The following is a 14492-nucleotide window of genomic DNA, read 5'->3' as shown; positions in this document are numbered from 1 at the left end:
GGCATTGCCCGAATGCCCGTGTTAACAATCCCACGCTGGGCGAGGGGTTACCTCACAATATGCTTGCCCCAGGTGGGACAGATAGCTCTCTAGACACCAGTGAGAATAATTTTAAGAGAAAGGAACGGGGTGTGGGGCAGTCCTTTGGGCAACAGGAAGCCCCAAATCATGAACCAGACCAAGTCAGCTTTCAATAAACCTGTCAACAAACCGGTTGTTTTCCTGAGAGCAGTTCCAAGCGACATCCTAAACAACGAAGGCATACCTCATCTAGTGTATGATGTCACATGAAACTGGTATGTGGATATCTCCCCTTTATTGACAATTGACAATTGCTCCATCTACAGTTTTATGTTGAGAAGGGCCCCCTGTCCATACTCCTGTTAGTGAGAGGAGGAAGGAGCAAGCTCTGAGCCAACCCTACCCTGAGGAACAGTGTGTTGTCATTGGTCATCTGTAATACCTGTCACGTTTTCTAACTAGAAGCAAGTTCAGAACCCGCCTATAGGAACGCAGTAACCCATGCATTAATACACACAGCATTTTAGAATGGAAGCTGCCTATTTCTAAACACTCCACGCTTGTACCAGAGTCACTGGAATTCAAGTAAATTAGCCGCAAATCATTCAAGTTGAAGAACTCGAACAAAGATGCAGTTCTGGTTCTGCCGTCAGCAGGGACATTAATCTTGAGCATGGTAAATAACTAACAACTGTAATTTAAAAGTGTGTAAGAAAATACAAAGAATAAAACATACTCCGTATCATGCAGAATTCTCATGGTGGTCATACCTATACCCACAGTTTTTCCTTACACTGATGATTATAAAACAGGACGATCTACATCTGTGATTGTTAACCAGCTTTGAGGGATGTAGTTCACTAACAAAGCTGCATTGAAAGTGGCCTGCATTTGGTGTATGACCTTATTCTGACCTGTGTTTTTTGTTTTAACGCTGAAGTTCTTCAATAAAATGTTGTAACCTCGCACTTTCTGCTTGAGGCTTTGTTCGGTTTGTAAAGGACCCCGGAGAAATGGTTCTAGCTCATTGCACAGGTGGAAACAATGAAATATACAAAGAGCGCAGCCCATTTCTTTCAACGGCCCTCCAGATGCACGTGTGCTCTGACCGCACTGTAGTGACCACCCGGCCACAATACGCCTCGCAACATGCACCCCGAGGAATAAATAAAGGCGCACGTGACTGCTCGAGGTCAGAGTGCACCAGTACCCAAAGCACCAGTGTGGGCTTCGTCTTTAGGGTACCTCTATATCCTGAGTAGGCCTGTGCTGCGAGGTCCTGGCCAGATTGCACAGGCCTGTACTGAGAGGGCCTGGCCAGATAGCACAAGTCTGTACTGAGAGGGCCTGGCCAGATTGCACAGGCCTGTACTGAGAGGGCCTGGCCAGATAGCACAAGTCTGTACTGAGAGGGCCTGGCCAGATTGCACAGGCCTGTACTGAGAGGGCCTGGCCAGATAGCACAAGTCTGTACTGAGAGGGCCTGGCCAGATTGCACAGGCCTGTACTGAGAGGGTCTGGCCAGATAGCACAGGCCTGTACCGAGGGGGCATGGCCAGATTGCACAGGCCTGTACTGAGAGGGCCTGGCCAGATAGCACAGGCCTGTACCGAGGGGGCATGGCCAGATTGCATAGGCCTGTACTGAGAGGGAATGGAAAGATTACACCAGTCTATAGGGAGGCCTGGCCAGATTGCACACACACGAGGGATTTCACAGAAAGCTAACATGCCCAGCAGCCTTGAATCCTAATAAGCAGTGTCGAGCATTGAGCCATTCAAATATGTTTGTTATGCCAAAAATTGCCTTAGGATAAACAGATGTTACAGTGTAATGCAGAATATATATATATATATATATATATATATATATATATATATATATATATATATATATATATATATATATATATATATATATATATATATATATATATATATATATATATATATATATTTCATCTGTTAGATTGCTGGAGTAACTTTATATACAATTTGCACTGCTGCAGTATAGTTTTGCTTTGACATTTGCATGGATTTACCAATGCAAAGTGACATTTGCAGCAGCCAAATGGAGAAACAAATGCTGGCCTCCTCCTGAGTCAGTGCAAATATCTGTGCAAAATTGCAGAGCACCATGGCAGTGTAAGCAACCTCACTAGAAAAGTGTTCTTTTTGTATTGTCTGTACCGCCAGATACTCTAGGTTAGTCGATCTCTAGGCACCCACAATTCTTGCAGTAAAAAGGAACCTAGTCACAGAATCCAGACCTTCCAGTTCCTCACCAGAGAAATTTACCATTACAGACACCACAGTCCCCTAAAATGGGATGATGGACCAGTTCACCACCGTAAAGAAGCATGGGTGGGCTATGAAGAAGAGTAGGCCAAAAAGCCCGAAAACAACAAAGTATTTATTCGATCTGATATTTTAGGTATTGGCATCTGTCCTCATTTGACATTTTCAAAACAATAATCAACACCCAGAGAGCTGCTTTCTTTGATGTGCTTCCGGCTTTGGGAAAGGGCAGGGGTGCTGCTTGTCAAATCTGTAAGATGCTGAACTTTAAGACTGCAGCATGCTCCTGGTCATATGCAGCAGCAGAAATGTTTCGGCCGCCATACAGAGTCACTTTATAGCTTTTCATGTTTTTCAAAAACGTTAGCAGCTTATTACTTTGCAAAGCACATTGAAGTTTAAAAATAGGATACAATAAGCCCAGAATCATAATTCAGTGTCAGGCTATCCATGTCATGTATGCATCACAGCAGCTAATAAACTCCGCTGACTTTACACCTCTCCCCAGGCCTGAAAGTATCCCAAGTCAGTGCTGTTTATGATCAAAATAAACAATAAGGGCGAGCCCACAGAAACATTCATGTTTTTCAGTTCTGAACGACCTTGGGAGAGCCAGGGTTTCCTTGGGTGAGCCAGGGTTTCCTCGGGTGTTCTAGGCCCACCCTCGGGCCTACGTAGACATCAGCACCATCCCAGAGGTTTCAAATGTGGCGTGCTATCTCTGCTGTTTGCCTGTAACTCGGTCTGTCAGCAGCATGTGATTCAGCAGTCTGCTCTGGCCAGGGACACACACATGACGTGTACGGCTCCACCACAAAAGGGAAGAAGAGGTGAACCGCTGCTTTCTGGTAAGGCCACTGGTGCTGGAGGGAATCTTAGGCGATTATGGAAAGCAAAGACAGATAAATGCCCCGCTTGGTTGGCACCGGTCACAAGTGATCCGAGGAGGAAGACGAAGAGGAAAGCGGAAGTAGAGGAGACACGGAGAATGTGAGGCTGGCATGCAACTGATATATGTCTGGAAAACGTTTTAGAGATACTAACTTTTATAGAAATCTCTGAAATACATCTTGGCTCCGAGGAAAGAGCTACCTACATTAATATCATGGCAGGCAGCTCCCAAACTCATTTATACACAACCGCAAATGACCACGAGAGGGCGCCATTTTACAAGAAATGGCTTACAATGACATTTTGCCTGTGTACGAAAGGCAACCTAATTTTGCTTTGGCTCTGAAATCCTTCCACTGGCGGAACCGGGCTCCTAAGCAGTGGCCACTGGCGTAAGGAAAAGGGAGGGGGCCTCCCTGTTAGGGTACTTAGGGGGCCCCCTCCGGACTCAAGCAGGAGATCTCCGGCCAGAGTGCAGTGCCGAGGGGGCCCCTTGGAGCTAGGGGGGCCCCCACACCGCGTGGGCTGCGGGGGCCTGTGTTACGCCCCTGGCAGTGGCGTAACGCAAAATGACGGGCCCTCCTGCAGAAAGTGACACGGGCCCTGCGAGACTCTTCTATATCACAGATACTTATTGACCTTTGCCTGATCGGGGCCCCCTAAAGGACTATACGTCCCCTAACGGGATGAACACCCCCCTCACCGGCAGAGGGCAGCAGGGGTCTGTCAAGCCTCAGGCTTTTGGCGGCCGTGGGGGAATCAGTTTGACACATTTGTATCCATGTGTCTGCTTTGTAAGGTCGAGTCTGGGCAGCACATGCGCTGCCATTGGAAGCATGCGAACACAAAACAAATGATCACATCACACCCTTACTGTTTCCTCTTCGCTGGCTTCCTATCGAAGCAAGGTCAATTTACAAGACTGCCTGTATCACCCACAAAGTGTTGCACACCTCCACCCCACGCTATCTGGCTAATAAACTCCCAGGGGCAGATTTACAAGCCCCTTGCGCCACATTTGCGTCATTTTTCCCATGTTAAAAATTACGCAAAAGTGGCGCAAGGGGCTTGTAAATCTGCCCCCAAATCTCTGGAGGCTCTAGGCCTTCATGCAATGCGAAAACCTTACTGCTTGAACCTCCTACCTACAAAAGGGAAAGGTTTATGGCTCAATCCTTCTCTGGTAATGCGACCAGAATCTGGAACTCACTTCCTCCATCCCTCTGAACCACCACCTCTTTGTGGACCTTCAAAACTGATCTTAAAACTCTCCTCCTCCAAAGGGACTTCCTGGAATAATTCAACGTATTTCTTGACCCTTTCGTTCATCTGGCATTCACATTAGGTCAACTTTGTAAATATGTATTTTCCTCCTGCTTTTAACCTAACACTGACACCTTTATTTTTTACATTATAAATATGCAAATAGTTAGAATTGGAACTGCATATATGTATCTTATTAGCGTGCTCAGTCTTTCTTGTGTATATTTGTAACTGCATATATGTAACATGTTAGCGTGCTTAGTGTATCTTGTGTTCCTTTTGTAACTTACCTGGTTCTTTTGCAAAGGACTCTGACACCTTAGGGTAACGTTTGTGCTATATAAAGCTGCATTAACCCGTTCCGCACTGATGACGGAACCACTCCGTCATCAGCCTCGGTAGCGCTGTGCTGATGACGGAGCGGTTCCGTCAAGGCCCGCTCCCGCGCCTGCGCGGCACTGATTTCGCGCCTGCCCGGCGCGTTCTATTGCGCAGGCGGGGCCATGACGGAACCGCTCCGTAATAAGCACAGCGCTACCGAGGCTGATGACGGAGTGGTTCCGTCACCAGCAGGAGAGCGCCGCACGGCCCCCCTACCCTCTAGCGCTGCGGCGGAATTGCCGCCGCAGCGAAGGGGTTAAATAAATAAAGACATAAAAATACAATATAGTATGGAGTTGAAACTCCGGCCACTCTCTCCCCATACTTTTCATTGGTTTGTGTCATTGTCCTTTGTAAATGCTGGCTTCTGATTCGTTAATAGGCTTGTTAGTCCCTCCTTAGTACCGCTTTGTCTTCATTTGCAACCTCCCATGAGGGCTGGCCCTTTTACTTCTGTTGTTACATTGTATGTCTTAAGCACTGTAAACACTATTTTGTTTATTGCGTTTCTCCTACTGCAGGCACCACATGCTTTCCTGCAACATTCAGCGGACTATGCACGCTTTCACTTTCCAAGCAGCCCTGGGCAATGGTGGCCGCTTCTTTAAATTAAATAGGTCTCACATTTACAAGAGCTTCAGCTATTGGCACTGTGCTGACAACACCTTTTATTTATGTGTTAATTCAGGGCACAAGTCGTAAAAAAAGAAGTGGGGGGACACTCTCACCGGAAGTGACGTCACAACAGGAAGTGACGTCACGAAAGGTGCAGAGCTCCTCGTCCCAGAGAGGCCAAAGAGTTTAGTCCAGTAGTTTGGCAGGGGGGCGGCGTCCCCCCAGTAAAATAAGTGGGGGGACGCCGTCCACCTGCGTGGTACCCCGACTCGAGCCCTGTGTTAATTATCAAAACAGATAGAAGGCATTGTCATTTACAATGCCAATAGCTCAAACTCTCGTAAATGCGAGAAATATTGCATTGTAAATGCTTTTTTTTCAATGTGATGGTTGAACTACTGATTTGGCTGATGGCTAATGTGCCTTGGTACCTTTGTTGGCCCTTCCAGTCCAGAACACCCCCAATGCAAATATTCCTATTTTCTTTAACTTTTTCCTACTTTAAGACATCAAAACCAATATCAATTTAAAGTAAGTGCACCAGTCAGCAATACTCATGGGTGGCCATTCTCTTCTGTAAGGAGAGAAACTTTTGCCTGTGAAAACTCTTACCCTACATGGACCCCTCCATCACACTACGGAGGGACCTCCACCCACAATCGAGGGACAAGAGCAGGCTGTGAGTATATAAAACCTCATCACCAGACCCTTTTTTCCAATGCACACAACCCCAAGCAAAGCTACCTGTAGGAAAAAGAATACTTTTCTTCTACATTTATTATTCATCAAATGCTGCTATTTTCATATAATTGAATTGGGTGATAGTACCAGGTGTAATATACAGTGCTGAAAACTGCAAGACTGTAGTTAAAATGTCTGTATAAAAACAAGTAATTTTTGTACTACCATGGTTTATAGATTTCTGTGTGTTCCCTTTGGGTTACAGAAGAACACTGAAGGTTATGTCAGGAAGATCTACTACAGACAAGCGTGTAGCATGTTAGTCTAATCGGTGAGGTGGAGACCCATGCGTGTTCTTCACTTGCGCACATTTTCTGCATGAAGCACATATGTAGGCAAGTTTGAAGATATTGTATTGCTAAATGTTTCATGAGCCGCTTACAGTTAGCTGGCTCTCAGACTTGGGTTCATCTGCAACCTTAGGTCCTCTTGAACTCCCATGGATATGCCTCAGTGTTTCAGCCTTGTGAAGGATCTATAGTAAATTAGGTGTGCAGTGCCTGAGCACAGATTCTTGGTAATTTTATTACCGGAGACCTACTTGTTATGTTATGTTATGTTATAGTGTTTTTGTATAGCGCCTATCACCGCCGGTCTCTAAGCGCTCACACAGAAAAGGAGCATAACCTGCTGTCTCTTAGATCACTCCGCTGTCCGCCCCAGTTAGGGCGAAGATGTTGACTTTTTAAACAGATGAGTCTTCAAGTTCTTCCTGAAGGACAGTAGCTGCGAGTCTTCCTTCAGGCTGGCCGGTAGCTTGTTCCACAATTGCGGGAGAAGTACAGAAAGAGCCCAGCCCCCATTAGATTTTAACTTAAATCTGGGTTGGATCAGATTGGAGGCCTTACCCGAATGCAAGGTTCTGCCTGGAATGTACTTCCTCAGGCGCTGTTTAATGTATTCTGGGGCTTTGCCGAAGATTGCCTTGTGAGCCATGCAAAGACACTTAAACTGCACTTTGAACTTAACAGGTAGCCTGTGCAGCTTCCGTAGAAGTGGGGTTGCATGCGAGTTCCTAGGTAGGGAATAGATCAGCCTGGCAGCATCGTTCTGCACCACCTGCAGTTTCCTCAACAACTTCTGCGGCAGGCCAAGGTTGAAAGCATTTCCATAATCCAACCTCGAGATGACTGTGGCGGACACAATGGACTGCAAAGTGGGGGCTGATAGAATAGGTGCTAACATTCGCAGTTGCCTCAGCACCCCCGTGCAGGACCCCACTACCGCCGAGACTTGAGGGGCCATGGAAAGGTCTGCATCAATCTGTGTTTGCAGAAACGTTTGCCCTTTTCCCAGTTGGGTTTGCGAACAATGCAGAGAACGTTGAGCTCAATTTGTGTGTCCACCGACAGACAGTGGAGCGAGGGTAGGGCTGGTTTAATGTAGTGGTGTTTGCAAAGGTTCAAATACCTTTTGGCTGTATGGTTTTGTACCTTTGGTGCCTGTCAGAGCCTTTTTTGTAAGGAGCCCAATGTAGGAAATTTTGAGCTGTCAAAATGTGCTATGATGAAGGCTCTTCTGAGATCCAACTGATGGTCGCCTAGTGAAGAGTGAGAATTTTTGAGGAGCTACAAGTTTGTGGCCTTAATCAATACATTAACTTGGGGCACAAGCAAGAGCTGAGCGTTGAAGGCAATCACCAGGTTACTTAATTTCAGGGAGATGTAAGATGGTGATCCAAAGTCTGTGGGCAAGACCGAAGGAAGTGAGTTGGGCTCTGTTCCTCCAAACATCAGAATTTCTTCCCTCCAGGCAGAGGAACCTCTACTTTGGCAAGAGAAATATGAAGCACACACATCATTAGATGTTTTCCGGTCTGTTTTAATCTGGAAAAGGATTAGGGTCTCATTGACATACCTTTGGAAGCTCTCCAGATGCTGCTGAACGCAGTGAGCCGGATGGCACACAAGGACAGTGAGGAGTAAGCAGTAAGAAGGAGATCCCTGAAATATGCCACATTACATCAGCCACTGAGCCAATGCTTATTTTTTTATTGTAGTTGGAAGAAAGGATTTGATGGTTCCAAGCCGGGTCCCAATATACCTGACAAGTTTTCCAAACCCTTAAAATAATTCCGTAGTCTACCATGTCATCGGCGGTGGAAATGATGAGGAATTTCAAAGCTGTTGTTCCATCATCATCATTGAGAGTATGTACTCTTCTGTAATGTTGCTTAAGATTCATTCTGCACCCTTCAAGAATCTGACCCATGACCGATGATCGTTGGGAAGTTGGTTCAGTTCCATGCAATCTTGAAGCAGTCTCATACCCGCCTCTTTCCGTGTGTTTACTCGGAAGCGGTCGATTGGGGGTTGTACTTTAGCGTGCCAGGATCTTCAGGTCTGCTGATTGTGATTTTTTTTAAGGAAATAATGATGGTTTATTTCAGAGGGCCCAGAATGACTGCTTTTAGCAAGAAGGCATTCATCATGTTTCTGATACCGCTGAAGAGTAAGGGGAAAAACTGTGCAATGCATGGAGCTGGGCGTGGTTACGTAGGTAAATTAGATGCCCTTTTCTTGAAGGCCAGTTTCAAGGACCACCTTTAATGTCAAAAGTCCTGAATGTGGTAAGTGGACTACGGTGACATGGTGGACAGCAGTGAGAGGATACTGGGTTTGTTGAAGGCATTGGTTATTTGGAAGAAAAAGAACTCCAGTACATCTTCACAAAATTGTAGTGATGGACAAAACATGTTCTCCTGGCCTCTGGTTTGAACAGTTCCTGCAAACTGTTGAAGGTCTCCTTCTGTTGGTTTGAGGCCGCAAAAAGGCATTTTGCAAAGGAGGCCTTTTTGGATCTCTTGGTGGCAATGCTGCAGCTTCTCCTGTGCCCCCTGAAACAGTGTTTGTTCATGATCAGCATTGAAAACTGCGTGTGCGCACCAGGTTGAAGCATGTTGAGTTCAACACTGTTTGCTGTTAGAGTCGATGCCCTGCTCTGACTATTGTTATTATTATGTATTTCTATTTTAGGAGGAAATATCCCACTTGCCCATATCTAACGTCCTGTGATGCACTGTGACCATTTTAGTAATATATTTAACCTAAATTCATGTATTTGTTTGTGAGGACACCACATAGATTTTCTAAAGGAATTACAAAATGTCTGAAAATATGTTACTGAGAGATTTAACAGTCTTTGTGGATTATGTTTGCAGGGTATGACGAACATGATTGATGAAACGTGAGGAACCTAGATAGACCATACATGTGTGAAAAGTGTACATTATTTGAAAAGGTTACTTGCTTTTAATCCCAATTAATAATAAAAATTAAGGCCCTCATTGTAAGTTGGAATGTTTCACCCAGATCAGTAACTCTGGGTGAAATATCACAAGTCACATTTTAAGTGTGGCTGTGTGAGAAATTGCATTGTTAGTTGGGGGGGTGGCCTTCTCAAGCGCCAGCCAGAATCCTTGTCAGAGTGAACTACAGAAGTCACTAAATTAACCTGTGCTTAGCCCTCTGATAGCTTGGCACAAAAGCAGCCAGGCTTAACTTAGAGGTAATGTGTAAAGTATTTATGCAGTACAAAAACAGCAATACAAAAAAATAAAAAAAACTGAGTAAAATGTAATACATTATTTGACACCAAAGCAACAAAAGTCCAATCAGTAGAACCAGAGATATGGAATTTCAAAGATTTAAGGTAAGTATAGCACCTAAAGGCACACAGCGCCACTCACAGTTATCTGGTTGTGCAAGACCAGGTGAAAGTCACAAGTTCAGGCCGACCGCGATGCATCATGGGCCAGATACAGGGACCAGATTAGTCCTGCTGAAAAAGTTAACTTCTTAAGTCTAGCACGAAGAGTTCCGTTCACGGTGGAATATGCCATGAAGAGCTAGGAAAGCGGCGCAGAAGGGTGTTGCTGTAGTGAGCAGAACAAGCTGGGCGTCTGGTAGACTGTTGTTGCTGTAGTATGACGATCCTGTCGGTCGCTGCTTGCGGTCATTGTTGGAGATTCATGCTAGCGGTCACTTCGGGCTGTCGGTGCTGTAGCGCAATGTGCAAATCTCGCGTTGCAGTCATCGCTGGCAGTCGCTGGCAGTCACTGGCAGTCGCTGGAGCACAACGATTCAGGTTAATCAGAGCTATTTGGTGGGGCCCGCAAGGGCGGCAAGATCTATTCATGAACATGAACAGACCTGTTCTCAGTCGCGAAGAGCTAAAAAAAATAGGATTTCTGCTTATCTTCACAGAGGATTTCAACTGATGCCACACCAAGGTTCTAGGACCTGGGAGGGACCTCTTGGGGTTCAGGAACTCACTCCAGCAGAGGCCAGCAGGGACCCCCAACAGATCCAGTTGCAGGTCCGTACAGCAGATCAGCTGAGCAGATGCAGGTAGCTTGCTATATCCTTGTAGGTGTAACAGGAGGTCAGTCAATTGACCCTTGGCATCCCTTCTGCCTGGGATGAAAGGTGCAGGCCCAGTGTTCCTTCTGAGCAAGCAGGACAGACTTCAAGCAACAGGGCAGCAGGGCGTCCTTTATCAGTAGTATCCACAGATCAATGAGTGTACTGAAGACTTGGGTCTGAGGGTCCAATATTTATACCAGGTGCCAGCTTTGCAGTGAGAGAAGCCTGTGTGATTCCTCCCTACGCAGGTGTCTGGAATTTCCTACCCCCCAGCCTTAGTTTCAGTCGGTGTGTGGAATGACAGGCTAGAGTGAAGTCCTTTGTGTGTGAGCAGAGGCAGTAATTTTGATGTGCAAGTGTGGAAGGTGACAGCTACGACACCTATCAAGTTAGAAATTGCCCATCCTGCCAACACCCAGACCCTCCTTTGTGAGACTATCTAGGAGGAATACACAAAGGCCAGCTGCCAACTACACCTAGTCATGTGACCCAGGAAACAGGCTGCAGGCACCAAATGGTTAAAACAAGAGAATGCAGAGTTTTTAAAATTTGCATGTTCAGAATTGTGACTTAAAACCAACTTTATCATTAAAGATGGTTTTAAATTACAATTCTTCAGACACCAAACATGACTTTCCCACCTGTTCTCAATCAAAAGGTATCTCTTATTAAATGTAATAAGGTAACCTATTGTTATCCTATGGGAGAGGTAGGCTTTGCAATAGTGAAAAACAAATTTGAGAGTTTTTCACTACCAGGACATGTAAAACTTAAAAGTCTATGTCCAACTTTTTAAATATAGTGCACTATGGGCTGTTTAGGGCCTACCTTAGGGGTGACATAAGTGTATTAAAAGGAATGGCTAGGCTTGGCAAAAGGTTTATTTTACCAGGTTGAGATGGCAATTTAGAACTGCACACACAGGCTGCAATGGCAGTCCTGAGACATTTGAAGGGTAATTTAAGTGGGTGGCACAATCAGTGCTGCAGGCAAACTAGTAGCATTTAATTTATAGGCCATTGGTACCTGTTGTATCACTTTACTAGGGACTCACAAGTACATTAAATGTGCCAATTGGGTGTGCACCAATTTCACCATGTTTAAAGAAGACAGCACACGCACTGGCTAGAAGTGGTAACGCGTGCAGAGTCTTAAGGTCAACAATTCAGGAAAACAGGAGCCATGAATGCAAAATGACTAGGGAAAGACCACTCTAAGGCTAACAGTTCTAGCATTCTGGACCCAACAATTCTGTACCCTAAGACACTGGGAATGTCACAGGTGTGGCAGAACAGGTGGCAGAAGTATTTTCCGGCCCCAGCCAACCATGCAGCAGCCTGTGTGGGGGGTTTGGGGCGAGCAGACAGTGCACCCCCTGGACAGACAGAGGTATGCTCTGCATCCTTTCTCTCCCAACCTAGGCTCTTACTCCCCAGCAGTAGCCCTACTTCTAACACTTTCCACCTGCTCAGAGCAGGAGGAAAACCTTAGTGTTTTGTCAGCAGAATAGGGGAAAAGTGCACGGGAAAGGACCTTGTAACCCCACATCTAAGCAGTTACTTTCGAATTGGGATGAAAGGCCCTTAATGGCTGGAGTTTGGTGTGAAGATTCTGGCCGATAATGTAGATTCCAGCCCCCGGTATCTCCGAACTGAATTCAGGCCAACCAGTGGGTCTCAGTGTTCATGCACTTATCTCTGAATTATTACAGGCTGAGGTAGCCCTACCAGGATTTAAACCTGAGATTGAGTTTTTTTCTAAATGTTTATTACCGCCAATTTTCATTCAGAAATAGTAAACAGGATCATTAAAGTGAACACATGAGACACGCATAACTGTCATTGGTGACCAGTTACTTCAATGAGCGAGGCCCCTGCAATGCCTGAAGCCCATCCTGGCCCGGAGTCTTCTGCTCACTGGTTCCTGTGCTCTGGGGTTCCCATGAGCCTCTGCCACCTTGATGATACCAGCATTCAAACCTGCCCTCAAAGCCCATCTTCTCCAACTCCACACACAACAAATAACCTCTCCACAATTAAATCCATGATCGCCATTCACCCACTGAAAACGCTAAATAAACGTGCTTGTGTGAGATACCAAAAGGGATGCTGCACAAATGCGAAGACATTCTACCTTTAATGAGTTCAGAGACAATATCCATAGTGAAGAACACCTGTTATTTAGAACCTTAAGAATGAGCAATAACTGCAGCAGCAGGTGCAACCTAAAAAGTAAGCTGTTATTTTATATGCACCTGTGGCGAGCAGCTGTGACTGACTTCCAGGTCAGGCAGGTAGCCCTGACCAACAAAAATGGCTGTGCTGCGATAATGTCAACCCAGAAATGTCATACTCCATGGGTCTGTAGAAGAATATACAAACTCTACAGGTTAGTATGACATTCAAACCTGCAGTTTCCTTTTAATCAAAGAGTTAAAATGGCGATCCTACTGCTAGACTACAAGGTCCCTGAAGTCGTGGAAGTGAAAGCATACACCCTTTGGAATCAGTTTACCAATGTGGATCACATAAAGAGCATAAACAGAGCAAAATCAGTTTGCTGTCTTTTTTAAGGGTTGATTCCAAAATAAGGATTTTGTTTGTTAAAAGTCCCATGTCTCACTTAAATTGCTAAGCAATACCTGTGAAAAGTTTCTTCAAAATCCTTTTCTCAATATGCATTCCATTTATCAACCCTAGTGGAAAAATGTGTTATATGGATCGGACCAAAATAACTATCAGCCTGATTCATGAAAGGTAATTGCGCTTGCAAAGGGCCAGATTCTGAGAATATGGCCCTTTGCGAGTGCAATATTTGCATTTGGGATTCATCATCCCAAATGCAAAATTCGCTATTTCAGAACTCGCATATTTGCGAGGAATAGCATTTAAGGAATCTCTATTAGAGATTCCTTAAATGCTATTCTTGAAACATTTTAAATTTGCGATTTCGCAATTTTGGGCCGCTATTTACCGCGAGGTCAAACCTCGTGGTAAATAGCGAAAACTTAGAAAAATGCTTTTAAAAGCATTTTTCTAAGTTGCATCTTACACACACACATGTCTTTTGGACATGTGTGTGTGTAACATCTGTGTAATTTGACATTTCAGGGGTGTTACAGGGTGTCCTTTGGACACCCCTGCACCCTTGAAATCGCAATCTCATTTGCGATTAGCTAATTGCTAATCGCAAATAAGGAATGACTCCCCATGCATTCCTATGGGCCTTGGCCTTGGCCCATAGGAATGCATGGGGAGTCATTCCTTATTTGCGATTAGCAATTAGCTAATCGCAAATGAGGAATCTGTAGGAATCGCAAAAAATATTGCTATTCCTACATGAATCCCGTTTTGCGAGTCTGGAATAGCGATTCCTTATGAATCGCTATTTCAGACTCGCAAAACTGCCCAATGATGAATCAGGCTGTATGCACCTACCTGTGTCATAAAAGTTGAAAATCTTTCTCCTGCATTTGATTGCCAGTACAAAGTTTCTCTGGCACTGCCCCACATAACACCCAAGAGGGCTGGCCAAACATTAATGAGCACTTTTGGAGTGCCAACCACTACTCACTGTGCTCTGCCCGCCCCGACCTTGCTCCAGTCCGCACAGAAAAATAAAATGATAATAACGTCTTGTTTTATCATTAAAATTTTTAATTTTGCACTGCTCAAATAGCAGTGGGGTGACGCTCCTCTGCCTTAGTGGAGGTGCCGCCACTGGTGCTTCCATGAGTGAGTGAGGCGTTAGCTTCAGGGCGCCTCTTAGTAGCGTGCCATGTCACTTAAAAAGGGCCAAAGGATATATTTTCAGAGCAAAAGAGAAACTGCAAGTGTTAAATTTGTATTTTGCTTGGCGCATTGAAAATCCACCCCCTGCTATGTCCATTTATGAGTGGTTTTTGTGGCATGGAGTCATT

General features: G+C 45.2%; 1 protein-coding gene across 1 annotated transcript in view; it reads right to left on the bottom strand.

The window, feature by feature from the left end:
* INPP5B (inositol polyphosphate-5-phosphatase B) overlaps window positions 1–14492 on the bottom strand; it is a 783203-nt gene that overhangs the window by 704625 nt on the left and 64086 nt on the right. The window lies entirely within an intron of this gene.

This window comes from Lissotriton vulgaris, chromosome 2_1 (genome assembly GCF_964263255.1).
Source record: "Lissotriton vulgaris chromosome 2_1, aLisVul1.2, whole genome shotgun sequence".
Taxonomy (NCBI): Eukaryota; Metazoa; Chordata; class Amphibia; order Caudata; family Salamandridae; genus Lissotriton; species Lissotriton vulgaris.
Note: the sequence above shows the minus strand (reverse complement) of the source record. Positions and strands in the feature narration are given on the sequence as shown.